The sequence below is a fragment of the Contarinia nasturtii genome, unplaced genomic scaffold (assembly GCF_009176525.2).
Source record: "Contarinia nasturtii isolate CC-2019 unplaced genomic scaffold, AAFC_CNas_1.1 Cnas_scaffold_864, whole genome shotgun sequence".
NCBI classification, from domain to species: domain Eukaryota; kingdom Metazoa; phylum Arthropoda; class Insecta; order Diptera; family Cecidomyiidae; genus Contarinia; species Contarinia nasturtii.
Window position 1 is genome coordinate 3,902,120 of NW_022198211.1, and position 18,811 is coordinate 3,920,930.

Here is an 18,811-nt window from a genome sequence, read left to right on the forward strand (position 1 = left end):
ATGCATTAGCATTCAACATTCTCACTCATTCTGATCCGCTGGTTATACTTCTCATTGATCAAAATAGGAAAGACAAACTATTTTAACGTTTTCCAAACCAATTTCAAACGTTTCGACAGCATTCAAAATGAAAGAAAACAACACAGTTACTAATCGAAATGAATGAGAAAATTTAACACCAATTTGTGCGCCGAACACCTACGGTGATTTTTTTCCCTATGTATTGTGATCAATATGTAACTCACATTCAACACACAGAATTTGAACAAATTATACTCCAAATATTTGTTCAGCAAACATTATTTTATCATTTAAATTGAGAAATATATTTTCAATAAACATTGGTCGCATCATTTTATTCTTTGGATTATTATTTGTTTGTTCGAATCGAATTGGGCTCTTTCTTTTTCCATTGACGAAGAGAATGAAAAATATACATATAAAATAGAAGAAGAAATAAAAGCAGAAGAAGAAGAAGAAGAAGAAGAGGCCTCTGTCAAACACTAATTTAATGCCCACCAAAAACAAAAATATGTTCGTGCATTGATGGCTGATTCATTCAAAACTTCATTAATTAATTCGACAAATGCTTTTGGCATTCAGAATAATACAAAAAATTAAAACCAAACACTCATTTTGTTAGACAAATATCAAAGAATTTGATTTTGTATTTCAATGTCATAAATCGGATTTGAATAGTTTTTCGGTTCAATTAACAAATCATCGATCACGAATTGTGGTCGCGCATACACACTATATGAATCGAAATGTCAGCGATTTGGTTTTACAATGAATGATCAAAATATGACGTAATTTTTGTTTTCATTCACACTGAATGTAGCGAATACATCATTTATTACGATTCCTTTCGACTGTAATGATTGCATGGAGGAGGAAAAAATATATGCGCATTGCGCATTGAATACGTGCATGCACTATAGTGAGCCTTTGCCTCCGGGTCCGGGTTTCAAGTACCGTTATTTCCAATTTATTTTTTCGTATTATGACTTGAAATTGCTAAAGGATGCGATTTGGGTGTAATTCAATACTCTTAAAAGAATGCAATCGATTGCAATCAACGCAAAAAACCATTCAAATCAGTCTATAGTTTTGACACATGTATATTGCTTCAAATGTATTACATTTAAATGGATAATTGAATACAAACATTATAATGGAGATTCATCACGCAAATTCACGATTTAAGTAGACGGGCTGCTGAATCTAATTTATATTTAATACATTCTTTTTTGGTATTTGATTATACCTTCAAAAAATGAAACATGTGTCGATTGTTTCAGAAATGAGGAAGGATACAACACGCCATTTATCAATATTTACGTAATTTCAATCTTGTGGCACACGTCGAATTTTAAATTTGTATCGATTTCTTACTTTTGATATCGACTTGCGCTTCACTTTGCTTGCACAAATGATTAGGCGTATGTGTACACTTTATTATTTCCTTTTGCTTTCATACTATACAGTAGATTCGGTAGAGCAGTACATTTACCGAAAGTTCAGTGTGAGTAAGCAATTTCCGTTCGAAAGGAAATTGATTTTTCGATTAAAGTGGGATTTTACATTTACCATAGACCTACCGCACGATTCGATAAATTCATTTTGTTTTTCAAATATCTTCCTGATTCCTTTTTTTTTCTTTTCCCCCTTTTTAATACATCAACTTCTAGAGCTTCATTGTTCAATCGATATGTAGTGGTGTAGCACCATTGAAAGTGAGACCATTGTCAAGCAATGTAGGCATTTCCGCTAAATTTAATCTTAGTCGGAAATGCGGTCAACTATTTTTGATCGATTCATCGAAAAATAAAATGTCTTACATCCGTAAGATGAACTTTCCCGCACTGTGATCCACAACATGCATTTATTACATATCTTTTACTGTAATTTGAATTCACGAGAAAACTGAATCTGACATTAGTTTTACGATACAAATAATTTTCGAAGCACTTTTCATACAAAAAATACTAAAAATGGGAATTTTTGTATCGCAGTCATGCCTATATGGATATAGTATCAAGTGAAAATTTGCAGAGGTTATTTTTCTCACAAAAAATTAACATTCTGAGAGTTTGGAAAACGTTCAATTAAAAATAAGGGTACTTTCCATACAAAATTTCGTTTTTGAGCGAAAAATCCAAAATTTTGTTCGGGGGGTACCCTTAATATGCATTGAAATGTCTTCAAACTCTCGGAATGGTATTTTCGTGTGATAAAAATAACCTGTGCAAAGTTTCAGCTCATTACGATATCATACAGGCATGGCTTCCATACAAAAATATAATTTTTTTGAAATTTTTGTATGAAAAGTATGTCGAAAATGAATTGTATCGCAAAACTAACGTCATATTCGGTTTTCTCGTACCCAAAATCCCCCCAATACACATTTTTGAGTGTTTAAGAATACATTAAATATCACTTTTGGAAGAAAAATTGAATTTTTCCCATGGATGGCCATGGGCATCACACCAGGCATGACACTTTACTCTATCAACCAAAGTCGCTCAAAATCTAATGGTTTCTATTCCTCGGCACCCCCAATCATCCTGTGAAGTCAGATTTTGAATTACTTTTCTTGTTTGAAAGTTATCGTGTTAACAAATTTTTGCGTACAGGGTACAGGGTACGCACATACATTCGGACATCGAAAAAACGCTAGATTCGTGTTCCCTGGCCCCAAAAACACCCAGAAAACACATTTTTGATGGGTGTTAATTTTTCGACCGATTCCAATACTTTACCTTACACACTAGGTGTGTGCGGAAAAGTAAAATTAATTAAAAAGAAATACGAAAGGGTAAAAGTAAGCATATTGATTTATGATCGAAATGGTTTGTGCGTTATCTCTATGAGTTTAGAAGTTAATAAACGTAAAACAACCATAAATTATTGTGAAAATATGTTAAAAGCTGGTGTGATTTGCCCCGAATACTACTACTACTACTAGTATTTGCGGCTGAAGTTCGTTAACCTATCGAAAAAAGTGTTTTTCCTCTTTTCTTTGGCACATTAATTTTATTTTATTTTTTCTTAATAAATATTTGAGTACATTTTAAATCCCGTTGTATATCCGTACCGTTTTTCATGATTCGCCCACAGAATTGCATATAAAATTAATGGAATACAATATTAATTTACCGACAAATTTAAGCCAAACGAAAAAAAACGCACACACAAAAACGAAGAGAATTGAATGTGGATGTGTTACATATACAAACATAAGATGTGCCAAGATAACGAATTCTACGAAATTGAAAATGTACCGCAACAATATGAAGAGAAAAAAACGCTTATTAAATGTTTTGATTTTTTTTGGTTGTTTCCTTTGGCCTGTTGTTTATTACGCTTACACTCATGCTCTGCCAAGACAGATGCCGAGATCAGAATGTATGCAGTGAAAATCTTGAAGCGCGAGTGTCATGGCAAAAGCCATGAACGGGAAAAGATCACCAAGAATTTTGTGTGTGAACGAGCGGTGTCTGTTGAAACAATGAAGACGATGATGACGACGATCGCGGAAAAAGGCCGAAAATTAATTGGCGAGATTTTGTTCATGGCCAATTCGAAATGTAAACGCATATATAATTTTCTGCTGATGTGCGTTTTACTTATCTCGATTCTGGCATCCAGGCAAACGAAATCATCGCATACACATCAATGACTTCGAAGAGAGATACAAAGCGTGGCTTTCAAAGATAGAGAGAAAGAGAAACAAACTCGGCATAGGTTTTCACAATGATTGTAAGAGTTCTCTTTTCAGTAATCATGATCAACGCCGATCTTGTCGTCGTCTACATTTTGGCGAGAATAAATTACATCGTCGACAATGATGATGACGATGATGATGACGACAATGAATACGAGTGTTTTTAAATTTTAGTGGAACTTTTATTAAACGTAAACAACTCTATAAATTTCGGTGGTCGATTACTCTATCTAATGAAGAAAAAAATCTATTTGCTGTGAATTATTCTTGAATTATGTACGTGCATACGAAACAAACAGAAGCGAAAAAGAGCAGAGGCTCAGCATGCTCGATTTGGCAACAGATAGATCAGAGTCAAAGTTCATTATCAAAGGTGCATTTCACAATGAGTCTGGTAAGAAGGTACAACGTTTTATTGGAAATTGATTAAAATGAACAAGTTCAGTTATCCGCAACTTGTGCGCGCACGTTGTTGCTGTAGCAAAATCGCCTTTTTGCTGTATGTTGTGCGTTTTATATTTTATTCAATTTAATCGTGTTTTGTCTGATCTTCGTTCTCCTTTCATGGTTTCCTTTGTTTCCACTGGGATACATGTACACTATAAAATGTGTATATAATAAAATGCAGTATACTGTAAACGAAAAAGAGGTAAGTGTGCTTTTTTTGTTTTCATCATCATTTTTTCTGCCCATCGTGTTTCGAATAAACCTTAAATGCTGCATTCAAAGAAGTATGTTTCGAAACGCAGAGAGACTGTGACCGAGAGAGAGAGAAAAAGACAATCAATGTTCAGAATATGTGAGACGAAGGCGCTGAGAAAGCAAGACAAACGATCCAAAAGAATTCGAATGAAAAGAAAATTAAGGAACGAAGAGAAAAGCAACAAAAATTATAAATGTATATTGTAACTAAAAATTCCGCTTGAGGATAGTACTTGTTCTGCATGCTTAATGCGCGAACTGTGTGATGAAAAAGAAGCACACATGCTCATCGAACACGAGCATCTCTTTGATTGTGTATGCGCATGCTAAAAGAAAAACTGAGCTGGCATAAAGGCTGTGAACGCACATAAAATACCTGTCTCGCATGTACGATCTCGGTACATCATCAGCATCAGTGTGATGGAAGAACGTTTAAAGTGTGTATAATGCCTTGTTGTAACAGCCCGAAATGGTTTTTTAGAATTCTTGTCGTTTGTTCGTGGTATTTTCACTCGTTTGTTATCCAACGAAACAACAAAATCGAACTATGTGACGGTTTTTTTCATACAACACTTGAATCATTGAAAAGTTGAAAAATTCCTTTAATTTCAAAATGAACTCATGATTTCATAAAATGCAGTCCAGAATCTAACACAATTTTGATGCCATTTTATTCGCAATGTAAATTTTAAATCCAAATTTGCATCCACTCAATAATTTTAAACGTAATGAAATCACTTCCATTCGACAAGCATCACACCTCTTCCTTTATATAATTTTGTATAATATGTATAATCGCGTTAACCATTATTGGACTTTCGTGTTAACCATCATTATCATCAAAAGCGCAAAATTAATTCGACTCAGAATATGTTCTGAAGTTGTTTCGCATTTAATAGACGCTTGTGCGCAAATCAAGAGAAAATGAACGAGGGCTCAAGCAACGGTTATTCAAAAGAGAAGTAGAGATGGTAAAGGTATGAAACAGCAAATAAGCGGCAATGAAGACAGTCCGTTTGAAATCTGTTTAATTTTCTCCATTGGGATCCGATTAACTGCATTCGGCCATTTAACGTGTACAGAATATCATGTATGAGTTCAGATTTATATACATTAAGTGTGTAAAGCAAAAACATTTACGACGATATAATATTACGAAATGTAAGATTCTGATGGAATTGCCTTTAAATCTGCAAAAACCATGCAATATTGTTGCCTTCTTGTTCGTCGTTTGAATTGACTTGGATTGAAACAAAGAAAATTAAACATCCACAAATAAATAGCTAATTCATCGTGTCAATTATAAGCTATTTTACATGTCATTAGCAAAATCACAGCACACTGTCTCACTGGATGCACCGAGAAACGTTGAATTTGATACAAACAAAACGGAAAAAAGCAAAGAAATTATACAAGAACGTCCATTGAGACATGAGCATGTCATCTCGAATTATATATACTATATATGAATTCAAGCCCAGAAACCAAAACAAACCGAACACTGCGACTATCAAGTTAATAATATTCCCAGAGAGAATCAACATGCATCGCGTTCATATTTACAAAATCCCATCGGATTGAACAAAAATATGTATTTGTAGTGTTCGTGTGACTCATCTTTTTCTCTCGTGCACAGCTTCGTATTTGCTTGCTGCCTGTCGATTGCGTTGACATACATTAATGTTGCTTCAGTGTACATTTTGCATTATCAAATTAGTAATTATTTCGCCTATGCTGTCTGTAATCGCACGATCACGTTGATATGGAAACAAACAAACAAATTTGCTAAATTAATTCAATCAAAAAGGCGCATTTTTCACAATATCACGGTTTTGTTAGTCAACTTTTTTGTGCTCAATTAATACATTTTAAGTGATAATTAAGACGCATTTACAATTTGTTCATATACACAAAGAATTGTTCGTTTCCTATAAATGGTGTGAAATTAGAAAAACTTATTAATGATGGAAGTGGATGAGATTTTTTTTTGTTTTTATGTTCAATAATCACGTGATCGATAAATAATAACAGAAAGTTTTGAGAAAAAAACCTAAAATCGGCGAGAGAACGATTTCCGTTCAATTGGCTAAAAAGTGCAATCACACAAGATTTATGATTGCTATAAATTATTGTCATTATATGGTATAGTGTGCAGTGAACATGGAACCTGTTACATAACGGCTATATGGTCCAGAAGAACACGCTGCACACACACGAGCACATCATGTATAAAATTACAACCGCAATCTTGTCAGATATTGTTTTTATGGGTATATTCTGTATTGAATACTCGATGTTCTCTTCTTATAGAGTGCTTGGTTAAAGATTTTTTTCCTTCATTTTTGCTTCTTCAACCAATTTTACTGATTTTCTCTCACTCCTTTCAATCGTATGGCATGCATGGTATATCGCTTTTACAAAAAGTACGTTTTTCAAGAATCTTGAGCTGCAAACGAACGAATAACTAATAATAATATGCGACCGATTGAAGCAGCTAATGCGTTATTTTTTCTCTGTTTATTTTAGTTCACTTCTTCGAAGTTAACCGTTTTCGAAATAAATCAATTACTGATAAGTAATAGTTTTTTTTTATTTCAAATGTGAAAACCATCATATCTGTAAATGGATTGACAAAGCTGAAGAGCGCCAACCAGCAACAAGTGTCACGTCGCTATAAATTTTATTATTGTGAAAATATATACTTCATACCGTTACATTCAATTGCATTTCTATTCTATCGCTTATGATCAAAAAAGATATATTTTTGTGTGTATGTTTTTTTTTGAAATCCAAGCCAAATATTTACCAAGCAATACGAACTGTTTTATAAACCAGAAAATTCCATTGAAATTCAATTACCTGTATTAGTTATTATCGAATGGATTCAGTCTTTTCATTGTTTAAGAAATTCATCAATTGTCATAGCCTGCAAGTAGAAAAATAGAGTTTATTTGATTGATTTAAAGAGGAAAAATATCAAAGAGTTTATATATTTTTTTCTGAATTTCTATTTAAGCCGCAAACAATGCGTGGAGCGGGTATATTGTCGTGGTAGACTATTAATTTGTATTGCATTTACGTAACGTTTGTTTATATTGATTTTCAATGGATCACCATCATCGACTGATCCTACACATTTCGATGTCGCCCATTTGAATTAAAACCACACACATCTTATTTTACGACAGTGCAAAAATTGCTCGCGATAAACTTTCATAATAAAAAAAATGCGTCGTCATCAGAATAAAGCCATTTAAAATATAAATTGGCAATTTGCATTTTATTTCAGCTTTAACTGCAAACGTTTTCGTCTATCTTCTTCCATTCTTGTGATGTAGCACACAAATACATACACAATATATTGAGAAATTGGCTAAATAACGCCTGATAAATTCGCGAATTCAACTAAATTTTATGTAATCTATGAGTGCATCTGTGAGAAGACCCCAAAAGAAATCACAATGTTATCAACATCGAAATCAGTTCAATTTCACACCGAATCGAATCGAGCAACGTTGGAAAATGGATAGAACGAGATACAGAAGAAAATCAACTAGAATTTTTATAATTTACTCTTGCATCGAATCACTTCAAAATATAATTGCGAGTGAATATGCGAGTAGAAAATTCATACGTAAGCAATTAAGAAGGCGGAGATGACTTCATTGCATAGTCATAGTGTATGGAATAAATCACAAATGGCTCGAATAAAATTTACCACAATACAGCGTATACAATAAACATGGCTGAATACGAATCTGATGTCAAAAATTGCAACCATAAAATAGATAAAAATGTTTATAATGCCGTTCACACTCGTCTAGCGGTTTCGTACAATGTGAGAAACTAAACTGTTTTTACTTTTTATATTCAAATTCTTGTACATACATAATCTGTTCGAATCTATGTATTTTGACCCATGATGATCATGATGATGATTATGATGATGATCTCTTAAGTCGTTTTCATTTATGTTATGGTGTCGACTTAAAATTGCAACGAATAATTGCACTTTTTACTTTTCCGCACACATAGTGTAAGGTGAAAAGTATTGTAATCGGTCAAAATTTTGAAAACTTTAGAAACATGTTTTCTACCTATTATTGAGGTCAGAGAACACGAATTTGGCGTTTTTAAAGATGGTTTTTGTTAATCTGTACGTCGTACGTCGTACGCAAAATTTGTTAGCAAGATTGCGCTCATCGTAGAAACTTAATTCCCAATCTGACTTTACAGGATGATTGGGGGTCGCGAGGAATAGAAATCATTAGATTTTGAGCGACTTTGGTTGATCGACAAAAATTTCATGCCTGGAGTGATACCTAAGAAAAAGAGTCCAATTTTCGTCCAAAAATCATAGTTAATGTAGACTTAAACACTCAAAAATATGTATTGGGGGGTTTTTGGCACGAGAAAACCGAATCCGACGTTAGTTTTGAGATATAATCAATTTTTGATACAGTTTCCTTGAAAAAATCACAAAAAAAATGCATTTTTGTATGGGAGCCATGCCTGTATGCTACCTTAATGACGTGAAACTTTGCATAGACTATTTTTTACACAAAAAACTAACATTCTGGAAGTTTGAAGAGATTTCAATCAAAGTTAGAGGTATGTACTCCCATACAAAATTTTCAATTTTTGGCTCAAAAGTTTTTTCTGTGAAAAAAATAACCTGTGCAAAGTTTTACACCATTAAGGTAGCATACAGACATGGCTCCCATACAAAGATCCAAATTTTTTGTGACTTTAGTTATGAAAAGTGTTTCAAAAATAATTTCTATGGCAAAATCAATGTCAAACATATTTTTTTATAGTGTTTTGTTAGAAAGTAGAATACCTTCAAATATCGTTCATCATGAAAGTGTGAAAAATCTTTTCTCGAGTACTTCTGCTATTAAATTAAAGAATATTTCGATGCCAAGGTTTGAACATATTTTTTGGTCTCAAGCTTTACGCCGCTTGAAAGGCTTGAAAAATCGAACAAATATTATTTTGAACCAGCTTAATAAAATACGAAACTACCACCGTGCGGAAAAGATCGTCTTACTCCCGTAAGACTCTTTATTTCCTTAAAACTCTACCATTCCAATGGCCACTATACAATACACAAGCACAGGAAGTCACACTGCGTACACATTATCATTATTAAATTTCTTCTTTTTTTACTCTTGTTGTGTTTCTCAAGAAATGAAAATATTTTCATTATCATTTCCGTACAAAAAGCATCGGCAAAGAATTGCTAGTGAGAAGCAATTTTTGAATTCTTGCTCCTGTATTGTATGCAAAGACAAAAGAATTCTCTTTTTTTTTAAATATATATATTTTTGCGTAATTGCTTTTGTGTATACGTCTTTAGAATCGATGATTGTGATAATGGCGAATGTAATGTTTAGAATTCTACCATTGAAACAATAATTTTTTTTCTAATATTAGCGCTCACATGCTATTCCGAATTTACGTATTGTAAAGTTGAACTAAACATACTCTGGAAAAGTGTGCACCAAATGGCTTTACAAAGAATTGAGATAAATAACAAAGGACTAAAAATGAGGTATGAGCCATCCTCCGTTAGAGCGGTTCGAAATTAAAACTTCACGCATACACTGAAAAGCACTTTGGAATATAATTCTTTTTTATAGACTTGGTGTTCATATAAATGTGTCTTTTCGATCGGCACTAATTTCAATGCCGCATATATTCCGATGCTCTTCTCTTCATAAAAAAATGTGCTTAGCAACGAGTGCACACTGCACACTTTTGTTTCCAGAAAATAAGGCAGACGAAATTGTGAATGTTCGTATAGGCATAAGGACAGAGACCCGAGCGCGGTATCTGTATAATACAAATAATAAAACTAATAAGAAAACTGTTGTTGCACGTAAAGGCGAAGAATATATGAACGCTCTAGAATAAAAAAAACGTACAGAATGGTTGTTATATCAAAGCGGAACACAGCGTTTTTTTTATATAGAATTGTTGCTGTATTACAACAACAAATCTATGTTTAAAATCTATGTTTAAAAAAACGCTGTGTTCCGCTTTGATATAACAACCATTCTGTACGTTGTTTTTATTCTAGAGCGTTCATATCTTTCTCTCTGTCTATCCCCTCTATCGAGGAAGCAAGAGATGCAACTCAAAAACCACATATCTACTACTTGCGATTTATTTCTAAGCGTACGCTTCAACCAAACGTGCAAAAAAGTGGCTGGGAAAATAATCAGACTTAACTTTTATAACATCCAAGAAAATGAGATTTTTTTTCGTTTACTTGCTTGTTGTTGTGCTTTTTTCTCTACTCTTCAACATTGAATGAAGAAAGGAAAAAGGAAAAGAAATTGGAAAAGATCGGAGCTCAATCGCATTCGTAGATGCTTAGGCTTACTTGCTTCGAATGCTCAATATGAACAAAAAATGCTTGAAAAAAGAAGCACAATGCATATACTCACACTCACACACACAACGAGAACAAAACATACGCCGAAACAAAACGATGAAATGAAGAATTTGCTTAAAAGTAGATTGAAAAAAAGTATTCAATTCTATATAAAATGCGAGAAAAAAATGCCGGGCGATCTATGAAACAAAACAGTTCGTTCTTTCGTTTTTTTCTGTGCTGTGCTAAAGCATTTCTGCATTCAACAATTGGCACCAGAATATTCATATATTTATGGGTAATGAATGCTAAATGTATTAACCAAGAAGAAAAACAACGACAACAACGATAATAATAGTTATGGGATATGACGATAATAACAAAGTAAAGTAGAGACGAAGTGTATGAATAAGTGCACATTCTAGCCATCGAGAGTGAGAGATGTAAAAAAATTGTACGAACGAATAAAAGGCGTGCATAGACACAACGAAAACAACGACCACGAAACAAAAAAAAAACAACAACTCTATAATCCTTCACATGAAAATCAAGCCTACGATCAAAATGGCTATCGAACATGCAACGAAGGAAAGCAAATAAAAAAAGCCAATAATCTCATAATAATATTTTAAAGCCGTTGGTTCACGATGGTTTGTGCATCTATTGGCCTTTTTATGCATCTCATCATCCTTTTAGCACACTCATTAATGAGTCACACCAGATCACCTCTTAGTGATTTTCATCGAATTGTGTATTTGATTCTTTTTCTCGGTCGTCCTTTTCCTCTTGTATTTGCTTGTTTGTGCTGATGTAAATAAACATTCGAGAATCAAAGAATTGGCCTAAGGGATGTTTGTCTACGAAGAGTATTTAAGTCGATTTAGTCATCTATTTTGCATTGACCGGTTGATGAATTAAAGACATAGTGGAACCACATTCTCTTCACTTAAATTAATTATCATCATGTGGAAGTTATATCAAACAAGTAGCTGCATATGTTCGATGCAGTATGATTAAAAAAATACCAATGGTCTCAGACCATAAATGTCATATGAGTGGTTGTGACAATTTAGATAGTCATTTTTACCACTAATGGTACGATTCTGTCGCCTACTTTCCCGCAACAGTATGTAATTGAGAATAATGCATTGAACAACTTGACTAACTGAACAGCCTTATTTTCTAACATAAATTAAAGTAAATGTACAACTCGATTTGTTTGTTTTGGCATAGCCCATATAAAAAATTGGTTTGATTTTCTAAATATACCACCAAATTGGGAAAATCATTAATGGTGGAGATTGTCGAATTTCGAGACAGTTGAAGATATTTTTTCTTCAAATTCCACATTAATTTTAATTCCATTCTTCGAGTCAGCTGGAAATGGTCAAAATTGTTTATTTAAACCCTCTTTTACGTTGTCATTTGTCATTAAATTAGTTGGCTCCCATAAAAAATGACGAAATTATCCTATTTTTCTCGTTCCAAAATCGGCCCGCATTTTTCACATTTTCTCAACATTTCTACATACATACCTATAATTTCAATTTAAAAATGCATGCGCAGATCATTTTCCCAGCAAAATATCTTTTTTCGCTTAACAAAAAAAAATAATTTAATGCACAACATGGAACATCGGCAACTGAAACTTGATTCGGATATGAAAGCAAGAAACGTAAAAAATGTCTTTTTGTACTTATATACATACTCTTTTTAAATTTATGCAAAAATGCATCAGTATTCGATCCTTGTTCTCATTTATCTTGGTTGATATTATTCTGGGCCGTTTTCGACCCGACTTCATGCACACACACGCACACACATTCAGAAATGCAAACGATCGATTGAACGAATGAGTGAAAAAAAGCAATCGCTACAAGAATGTAACAGCTCCATAAGTACATATTGATGTTTTTTGTTGTTGTATGCATTAATCAAGTGGCAAGCACTGTATGAAATTGTATGAGATGCTGGCTGGTGTGTGTACATAGCTGCGCGCTTTCTGTCGCCACTTTTAGCCAAGTTCTTGCAAAGCACATTATTATATATATAGGAAAGCAAAAAAAAAAACAACAACATCGACAACGACGAAGAGAAACAAACATCCGCACGCGCGCGCAAAACAAGAGAAAAAAACCATCCGAGAATCTGAATTGCGTGTTACAGCTTCGTAATCGATAAGTAGGTGCGTATGTTCAAACTGCCCAAAGCCTGTGATTGCCCCGTTTCATTCGCTTGTTATTTTATTACCTACGCATATTTATTGGATGCGTTTTTTTATACATTCATTCATTATTTTCGTTTTGCATTTTCTAAGCTTTACGCTTGTTCACTCTTTCGGATCTCTCATTTAATGGTATTCAACAAGCCAGGAAAGAAGCGAGAGAATATATAATTAGGTGGCGAAATTAGTGTTTGTAGTGTTTACTAAATATCACTCTTTTCGAATCCTTTTCTCTTGCGATATGCAGTAAGAATAATTCAATTCACTTCTCTGTTTTCAATCGAGAAAAATGACCATTTTTTTCATCTTTTTCTTCTGCTCTGATATACTAGTATTTGATTCATTTATTCGAATTCTGTTCGTTATCTTCGTATTAAGAAATGTTATTTGTGAAATGATGACGGCTTGTTGAGACTGATTTACCAGAATTGAGAAAAATGATCGTGATAAACATGATAGATGAGATTTTAAATACTGTCTCATACCCATCCAGATATACACTAGACACTTTTAATTATAATTAAATTCTTTATTTCAGTGATGGTTTTTTGCTGTCTGAATAGCGCTAGATATTCGCAGTGTCTGTCCAGCATTGCTGCCCAGATGCTGATTCGATGCGTTCACCGCACGCCACTGTGTGTGGTACAAAAATGTGTGTTCCGCATGCGGTATGCGGTGAACGCATCGAATCAGCATCTGGGCAGCAATGGTGGACAGATGCTGCGAATATCTAGCACTATTCAGACAGCAAAAAAAGCATCACTGCTTTATTTTCCCTTTCGATGCGTCATTGCTAAATGACGACGGAAAATTGAACTAAAATTGTCACTGTTCGTCCAAATTGAATCAGAAAAGGCAAGCATCGCTTTTATTTCAGAAATAACTTAATTTAAATGCGCGCACGGCATAGTTTCTGTGCCCCAGTTCAATGAAAACAACTGAAAAACAGTAGTAGTTCGCTTATTGCAAGTTATTCTCGTGTGACATAATTGATGTTGTATGAAATTTTAAAAGGAAAATTAAATGGCCACAAATAAATCGAAAAAAAATATTCTCAAATGCTATATGGTATTTAATGTCTGTATGTGTGTTTCATTTTCATATTTATCCGCTTGCTGAGATTTTTGACGTCTTTCAATTTCATTTTCATTCAGCTCCCGTCAAAACTTAATGCTCATTTTTTCGGATGGTAATAAATTTTCATTAAGATAAAATTGAGAGAGTTTTTGTTATTGTTGCATTTGTCTTTCAAAACGTATTCGGCTTTCTCTCCTTTTTTTTAAATGTCTCTAATACAGATCTTCCCGTGGCTGTCTCTAATGAGTGGATTCGACTTAGTTTTTTTATCTATCTCTTTGCGCACCTCTTGATTAGTAGTAAACTATCACAGATTGAAAAAGAACAATTTCTGGTCGAAAATGAAAACTGAATACAAAATGATGTGTAGCGCAATTCAAGCGCGGCACGATCGCATTTATTCAAGTTCACACATCATGCAAACTGTCATCATTTATTCTTCACCGCGTTCAAAAGTATATGATTCGTGTGTCTGTACACATCGACGGTGCTCGTATGAGACAACGACGATGGCGGCGGCGCGCATGCACACATCGACACAACAAATATGTGGAATGTCTTATGTCGAGCCAAATGCTCAAAGAGGCAACAACAGCTCTCAGTGCGCATAAATTAAAGGTGAATGGCTCTTACAAGCACAAGGCTTGTATTAGTTCAAAAGCCAGCGTCAACTCTTGTTTTTGTTTTCTTGCTCTCTCTATATATCTCTATCTCTATCTTTCTCTTTCTCTTTCGCGGTCTTGTTCCAGCACAATCGTGCATCGTATACCAGTTTTAGTGTTCAAGTGTGTTTGTTGCACTTTCAGGTGATGTTTTTGTTGTCTCATTCGATTTTCCCTGATATTCGGTTTGCTGCTTCCATATTTGATATATATGCGAAACCAAAACATTCGCACGGTTCTCAAATACATTCCGAGCGCATAGCTCATGGACGAATTCAACCAAATTTAACCGAACACTTTCTTTGATCTCTGTTGAATTTCGGTTCATATCCATTATAGGATATGATTGAAGATGATCTTTTTATTGTCATAAAAAAATTATTTTTTGCGGCTTATCGTTTTTTTAATTAAAAACTAGTCTTTATACACAATAAGAATGGTAGAATAATTTCTGGTTTCTGGTTTTTGGCAATAATTTTTGTTCACAAATGGCAAAAACACCAAATCCGATTCGATGTGCTTAAAAATGGAAAAATAATTTGAATTGACAGCGATTTTGTTTCCACTGTAATTTTTTATTTAAAAAAAATCTTGAATTTCGTATCTCATACGAAATTGTTTTGACTTTTTCAGCACGTTTATTGGTTGATTTTATGGTTCTGATTTATGTTTGTTGGTTTGTGTTAACGAACTGAATATATGCCACCATCTTTTAAAGAGATGCTAAAAAGATGAAATGCACAACATGAGCCAAAGAAAACAAGTGTTTTCATACCTTCTACTTCACAAAAGAAATCGCATATATACACATACACGTCGTAAATGATGTGCATAGTCCAATTCAAGAACTGGCCATCAATTCACTTTACGTGAATCATCATAAAAAAGCCGCGTATCACCAATTCGAATTTTTATTCGAACGAAAACAATATTAAAATAAAATTGCGCAGACAAAATAATCGCGTAACCAAACCCATTAAACCCATTAAATGGAAATTTATAGCACCGGTGCTTTTGATTTTATAGCTTTTATATGTGTATTTTTAAGAAGAAAAGTCTTATTCAAGGCATGAATTGGTGAGAATCCGGATTACATTTTCAATTCCGGCGATTTCCCTCATTCGAATGCAATGCAAAAATTATCACAGACATTCACACATTCCAAAAATTTACAGTTACGAGGAGTGAATATATTTTGATGTCAAATTCTCTTTAATGAGGCCGTTGATGAGACTCTCAACTCTAAGTACGAGTTGATTTTTGTGCTGCCTCATGTTGAAGTGCACGATGAAATAGAATTAGCAGCGTCTTTCACGAAAAAAAAAAACTTATGATAAATGATAGGAATTTATAATATGTGTTCATGGATTATGCTCTGTAATGGTGCTGAAAATAGCACACCGGAACTGAATGACGCCCGAAGTTTCATCAACATTATTCAACGATACGGCTGTCGCAAGCCAATCATAAACATTTAGACATTTTTTAATTCTAATGCAATTTCGTAAAATAAAAATAAAAATACATTTAACCTATTTTTTTACTTCCCAGACATATTTTAATATCAATGAATTTCTGTGGAAAAAATTCTATTTCGATGAGTTCGAGAGTGTTGGAAAAATCAAGGATTATAGAGGAAAATGTACACCTGGAATTTGGCTTTTGTTTTCGTTGAACAGACAACAATGCAAAAATATTTGGAATGAAAAAAAAAAACGATAAGTTTTCTAGTGCCTACTTTATATATTAATGGACTTTACATAAGCTGTGTCTTTCTTTCATTTCTTTTTTGTTCGGCGACAACATGCAGTTCGCTGCAATGATCGAATTTTTATTAGTATACCAGTATGACACCAAATTCCAGACAAAAGTACTCTCCCAACATGCCTGGCGACGCTAACGGTGTGCATTTATGAGGACCAAACATCCACAAATACCTTTTTTATGCGTACATATATGTAAGTATGTCTACATAGTTAAAAGCAAAGAAAAAGAGCGCTGACGAACGAATGAGACCAAAGAATTGAAAAAAAAGGATTTTGTGTTTGGTGTGTCGATTTGAGCTTGACCGTAGCATGAAACCGTTGTTTGGCACATCGTTTCCTTAAAATGCTTTTTATTTATTGCATTCGGTTCTTTTCTTCTCACTCTCATCAAACGAAATACAATATTTATTCTTTTTTATGTTCAGGTAGACAAAAAAAAACAAATGCTTTTATCACTGCGTTACTGTTTCCAGCTCACAGTCAGTGTCAATATGAAATCAAAGGCAAACGATTGCAATTCATTTTTCTTTCGTTTTTTTCTTCTATACTCTTTCATAACAGTGACAAACGTTTGTATTGCCTGATCCCAGTTGAAAAATGCAAAATATTAGTTGTCAACATGATGTCATATTGCAGAAAAATTGTAATTCATTTCATGTTCTGACTAATGAGTTTAAAAAATGTTGAACACAATTTTATCGATCGAATTGACATTGAGAATATGGAAACTTAAAATGTAAATTCAAAAATGTTTATTACATTTTCGTAAACTAACAATTATTTTCACTTACACATCATTCAATATTGTGATTTTTACTTAACGCAGCATCAATCATTCAACATTATTAGTGGTCATAAAACAAATGTTTATAATCACCTTTCTTTATCTTAAGAGAGAAAGAGTGACAAAAAGAAGGAGATAGAGAGAAATGTAAAGATATCGAAGTGAATGAGTGAGTGCACAATACATGTTCATATGCATTAAAAAAAATGAGCTATTGCCTTATTAGAAACCATCAAAAGTGCGCCGTGTAGAAAAGATTATAGTAAAATATACTTGGCATCGTTTTTACGATGCGTTTTGTACTGCATTTAGTAAAAAAAGTATGGTGCAAACGGTATTTCCAAATGATTCTAGCAGGCAACATTTCTACTATGTTTTTTCTTCGCATTTTTCGCAATACATTGCTAATAAATCGGTTAATGCATAACACAGTGGAGACAACCAATTTGGAATAGACGGGAAATTATTAGCTGTTTTAAAAACAATGAAACATGTTCGCTCAATAATGTTTAATTCTTAATATTCGCATATGCTTTAATTTTTCTCCTTCAGTCGGATACTAAGCACTTTTACAGTAAAAATTGCAGCATCAAAAGAGGAATGAACTCATTAGATCGAAGCATGGCAACAGAAAAAAAACATACATGTAAAAATCGATTATGCACTGGATCGTATACATAAACCAATTGGTTTTATTTTTATTTTATTTTTGTAAGAAAAATGGCGAAAAAATGCTTTTCTTCTTTTGCACATTTGTGCAAGAAAAAGGAAAAGCGATGACGATGTGAAAAAATGGTGCTGGTCTGCTTATCGCATAAAATTCAAATGAAGAATAAAAAGAATCGCTTGGCAAATGCAAAGCGTCAGCCCGTTTTTCTCATCTCTTTGTGATGCAATGGATCCCATCGTCGTCTGTGTCTTCGTCGGGCGGATCGAACATAATACATAAATCGGAATACAATTGCCGTTGTTTGTGCATTCAAATTGGTTTACAATAAACAAACCATAGTTGATATATATTTCCAGAACGCGCTGTTGCATTTATATATATTTTGCATGCACTTTGGCGTTATTACTCACATCATGTGAGTGAGTTTCTTTTCCCATTTGCTTATTCTTGTCTCAATTTATTTCGAACCTTACATCTTGTACTGAGAACGAACTGCATTGTTCTCTTTCAATTTCTCAAACAAATACACGAACACATTATGCATTCATCAAAGTACGCAACAACAGTAACAATAACGACAAAAATATGTATGTTCAATTCGCATATTTGTTGTTCAAAGTTCGAATACCGACCAACCGTACTAAATGTACATTTTCATACAATTAAAAAAATCACTTGATTTTCTTTTTTGTATTGATATCGATGGAGTAGATGTGATTGCTGACTCGGTCTGTTGCGAATGTCTCTGTGTAGAAAGAACAAGTTGCATAGCAAGATTGCGACAAATAATTTTTTAATGGAATGCATTTGCGCTCGCGTA

At 33.6% G+C, this 18,811-nt stretch overlaps 1 protein-coding gene across 2 annotated transcripts in view; it reads right to left on the reverse strand.

Annotated features, from left to right (window-relative positions):
* LOC116342357 (interference hedgehog) overlaps positions 1-18,811 on the reverse strand; it is a 44,922-nt gene that overhangs the window by 15,155 nt on the left and 10,956 nt on the right. For both annotated transcript variants that reach the window (XM_031769926.1, XM_031769927.1), the window contains exon 2: positions 7,289-7,355. The gene's annotated coding sequence lies outside the window, so the exon portion shown is untranslated. The remainder of the gene's footprint in view (positions 1-7,288; positions 7,356-18,811) is intronic.